Source organism: Condylura cristata, unplaced genomic scaffold (genome assembly GCF_000260355.1).
Source record: "Condylura cristata isolate star-nosed mole 26May11 unplaced genomic scaffold, ConCri1.0 scaffold00071, whole genome shotgun sequence".
Classification (NCBI taxonomy): domain Eukaryota; kingdom Metazoa; phylum Chordata; class Mammalia; order Eulipotyphla; family Talpidae; genus Condylura; species Condylura cristata.
The window spans coordinates 550,894-555,706 of NW_004567172.1; positions in this window are offsets into that span (position 1 = coordinate 550,894).

Consider the following 4,813-nt stretch of genomic DNA (forward strand, 5'->3'; position numbering starts at 1 on the left):
TTTATTTTTACATAAATTTGTGCGTTTTTCCATCTCTGTATTAATCCCTTGGGCTCCCCATCATCAAATCACTCATGTGCCATCACCATAGTCCAGTGCATTTCCCTCTCCCCACTGTTTTTGATCCCATTTCCCACTCCACCCCCGTAAAATGTCTTTGGTCTATAGCTATTGACTATTATCATTATTTTCTCTGTTATAATTCTGGTGCTTTATACTGCTATGAGTGAAACCATCGGTATTTTACATTTTCTTTCTGGCTTCTTTCACTAAATATGACCTTTCCCAGCTCCATCCATGTTGCTACAAAAGGCATGTGTTTATTTATTTGTTTGTTTGATTGTTTCTTGGTAGTTGAGTAATATTCCATAGTGTATATGTATCACATGTTCTTAATTCAGTAATCCACTTCTGGACATTTGGGTTGTTTGCATATATTTCCAAGTGTAAACAAGGCAGCAATAAACATGGAGGTGCAGGTATCTTTTTCAATCAGTGTTTTTGTGTTTTGGGTAGACAGCTAGGAGTGGAATTTCTGGGGCCTAGGGAAGCTCATTGTTTAGCAGTTTGAGGGACCTCCAAACAGTTTTCCATAGTGGTTGTACTAGTTTGCATTCCCACCAGCAGTGCAGGAGAGTTCCTTTTTCTCCACATCCTTGCCAACATTTATTGTTGCTAGTTGTTTGAAGATGTGCCATTCTCACTGGGGTGAGGTGGTATCTCATTGTGGTTTTAATTTGCATCTCTCTTATGACAAGTGATGTTGAACATTTTTTCATATGTTTGTTGGCCATCTGCATTTCCTCTTTGGAGAAGTGTCTTTTTAGCTCTTCTGCCCATTTTTTGATGGGGTTGTTTAACTTTATATTAGTTGAGTTTCACCAGTTCTATGTATATCTTTGTGATCAATCTTTTATCGCTAGTTTTGTGTGAGAATTTTTTTTCTTAATCAGTGGGATATCTGCTTGTATTTTGCAATGTCTCTTTTGCTGTACAGAAGCTCTTTAACTTGATGTAGTCACATCTATTTATCCTTCTCTTCACTATCATTGCACTGCTTGCTGTATCTTTAAAGATATCATTGAAGAGCATGTCGTGTGGTGTTTGATCCATTTTTTGTTTCCAGGTATTTTAAGGTTTCTGTTCTTATGTCTATGTCTTTAATCCACTTCAAGTTGATTTTTGTGTAAGGTGTGAGGTAGTGATCTAATTTCATTTTTTTTGCATGTAGCTTCCCAGTTTTCCCAGCACCACTTGCTGAACAAACTTTCTTTGTTCCATTGTATCGTCTTTGTCCATTGTCAAAGATTAGCTGTCCATAAACTTGCGGGTTTATCTCTAGGTTTTCTAACCAAATCCACTGATCTGTATGTCTGCTCTTGTTCCAGTACCATGCAGTTTTATGTCTTTGTAGTATAGCTTGAAGTTTGGGATTGTAATGTCTCCATTCTCGTTCTTCTTAGTCATCAGAGTTTTGGCTATTCAATGCCTTTTATTGTTCCATATGAATCTCATCAATATTTTTTCTATTTCTTTAAAGAATGTCATTGAGACTTTTATTGGGATGGCATTAAATCCGTATATCACTTTTTTTTTTTTTGTAGGATGGAGATTTTGATAGTGCTAATTCTCCTGATCCATGAGCAGGGGATGTCTTTCCATTTCATGGTGTCTTCTTGTATTTTTGTATTTCTTCTAACAGTGTTTTGTAATTTTCTTTGTAGAGTTCTTTTATCTCTAAAGTTAGGCTAACTTCCAGATATTTGATTCTTTTTGTTTTAATTGAAAGGGGATTTTTTTTTTTTTTACTTCTGCTTCTTCTAATTGGTTGTTTGTTTATCAGAAGGCCTCTGACTTTTGTGTGTTGATTTTATATCCTGCTACCTTGTTAAATTAGTTGATGGTTTGATTAGTTTCTCTATGGAGTTTTTAGGGTTTTCTATGTAGATTAACATACTGTCTGCAAATAAGGACAGTTTTATTTCTTCTTTCCCTACTTGGATTCCTTGTATGTCTTTTTCCTGTCTTATTGCTCTGGCTAGAAATTCCAATGTTATGTTGAAGAGCAGTGACGATAGTGGGCACCCTTGTCTTGTTCCTAATCTCAAGGGAAAGGTTTTCAGCTTTTCTCTGTTGAGGATACTGACTATGGGTTTGTCATATTTGTCATATGTGGCTTTTATCATGTTGAGGTATGTTCCCTCTATTCTGAGAATTTTGAGGGCCTTAACATAAATGGGTGTTGAACTTTCTCAAATGCCTTCTCCACATATATTGATATGAATATGTGTTTTTTTATTTTTCTGTCAGTTGATGATATGGATTACATTAATTGATTTTCTGATATTGAACCATCCTTGTGCCCCTGGGATATAGCCCACTTTGTCATGGTATATTATTCTTTTAATGCGTTGTTGGATTCTGTTGGCTAAGATTTTGTTGAGGAGTTTTGCATCAGTGTTCATCAGGTATATTTGTTTGAAGTTTTCTTTTTTTGTGTTTTCTTTGTTAGGTTTTGCTATTGGTGTGGTAATAGCATCGTAGAAAGTATTGGTAGTTTTCCTTCTTTTTCGATTTTTTGGATGAGTCTGTGTAGAATAGGCACTAGTTCTTTATGAATGTTCGGTAAAATTCATTTGTATATCAATCTGGTCCTGGGATTTTGTTTTGGGAGGCTTTTGATTACTTCTTCATTTCCTTGCTTGTAATTCACCTGTTGTTCTATTTCTTCTTTATCTAGCTTTGGTGGTCGTAGAGTTGTAGCAATTTGTTCATTTCTGCTAAATTGTCAAACTTGTTTGCATATAGTTGTTCATAGCATTCTCTGATTATTTTTTTGATTTCTGCTGGGTCTGTTGCAATTTCTCCTCTTTCTTTTATGATTCTGTTTATTTGTGCTTTCTCTTGTTTTTTCTTTGTGCACCAGGCTAGTGGCCTGTCTATTTTGTTTATTTTTTCGAAGAACCAACTTTTGGTTTCATTGATTTTTTGGACTGTTTTCCTAACTTCCATTTCATTTATTTCTGATTTGACTTTTATTATTTCCTGTCTTCTACTGTCTTTTTTGTTATTTTGTTTTTCTCTTTCCTGTTCTTTAATGTGAGAGTTTAGGTCGTTTCTTTGAGTTATTTCTTGTTTCTTTATATGAGCCTGTAATGCTATATATTTTCCTCTTATAACTGCTTTTAATGTGTCCCATATATTTTGGAGACTTGTGTCATCATTGTCGTTCTTCTCCTGGTATTTTTTCATTTCTTCTTTGATCTCCTCGTTGATCCAATGTTCCACCAGTAATATGGGTGTCAGTCTCCACATGGTAGGTGGGTTTCTTGCCTCCTTCATATGGTTTATTTCTAGTTTGATTCCTTCATGGTTGGAGAAAATAGTTTGTATGATTTCAAACTTTGTGTATCTATTGATGTTTATCGTGTGACCCAGTATGTGGTCAATCCTAGAGAATATCCATGTGGATTTGAGAAAAATGTGTACTCAGATTTTCTAAGGTACAGTATTCTATAGATGTCTGTTAGACCCATGTTCTCCAAGTTCTTGTTCAAAGCTTTAGTGGCTTTGCTTATTTTTTGTCTTCTTGATCTGTCCATTGTTGAGAGTGGCATGTTGAAGTCTCCTACTCTGTATGCATTTTCTCTGATACATGTTTTCATAGATGACAGCAGTTTCCTAATTTTGTATTTTGGTGCTCCTTCATATGTTGCATATTTGTTGATGATTGTTATTTCTTCTTGTTGTATTGTCCCTTTAATCATAATACAGGGGCCTTCTGTGTCTCCTTTAAACTTTTTTAGTTTGAAGTCAATTTTGTCTGATATAACTATCGCTTTTCCTGCCTTCTTTTTTGGTCCATTTGCTTGTAGGATTGCTTTCCATCCTTTTGTTTTCAATGTGTTTTTATCTTTTGTAGTTAGATCTGTTTCCTTTGGACAGTAGAACGTTGGGATCTGTTTTTCAATCCGTCCTGCATCTCTGTATGTTTTTATTGATGAATTTTAAGCCATTTACATTTAGATATGTTAATATCCTGGCACCTTACCTACATTTTCCTTTTTTTTTTTTTGGTCCTTTTGTATTTTTATTTCTTGTTCATTCTTCTGTTGAATTTGGTTTGAGAACATCTTGTATTATATTTTGGAGTGGGGTGGGGGTTTAGTCATGACAAAATTGCATGGTTTCTGTTTGTCTGAAAGTATCTTTCCTTTTTTTCTTTGTAAAGGAAGGAGAGCTTTGCATGATAGATTATTGTTGGTTGGCATTTAATGCTTTGGAGTTTGTTGAGTGTGTCCCTCTACTCTCTTCTTACCTGTAATGTTTCTTCAGATAAGTCTGAAATCAGCCTTATTGGTTTCCCTTTAAAGGTTATTCGTTTCTTTCCTCTTGTCATTCTCATTAACTTTTCCTTGTCTCATATTCTTGGTAGTTTACTATGATATATCTTTGTGTATTTCTCCTGTCGTCATGGTAGTTTGGTGTTCTTCTTGCTTCTTGGATGTCTACTTTCATGCCCTTCATCATATTAGGGAAGTTCTCTTCTATTATCTGTGTGAATATTTTCCCAATCCCTTGTATCTCTGTGAATATTTTCTCGATCCCTTGGCCTTTCTCTTCACCTTCTGAAATACCTATAACTCTGAATTTTCCTTTCCTCATGGTGTCAGATAGCTCTTGAAGCATGTCTTCATTGCTTTTCCTTTTTAGTTCTTTCTTTTTCTATTTTAATTCTCCTTACTTCCATGTCTTCAAGGGTGCTGATTCGTTCTTTCATTTCATATATTGTTTTCATTTCTTTTCCCAGCAT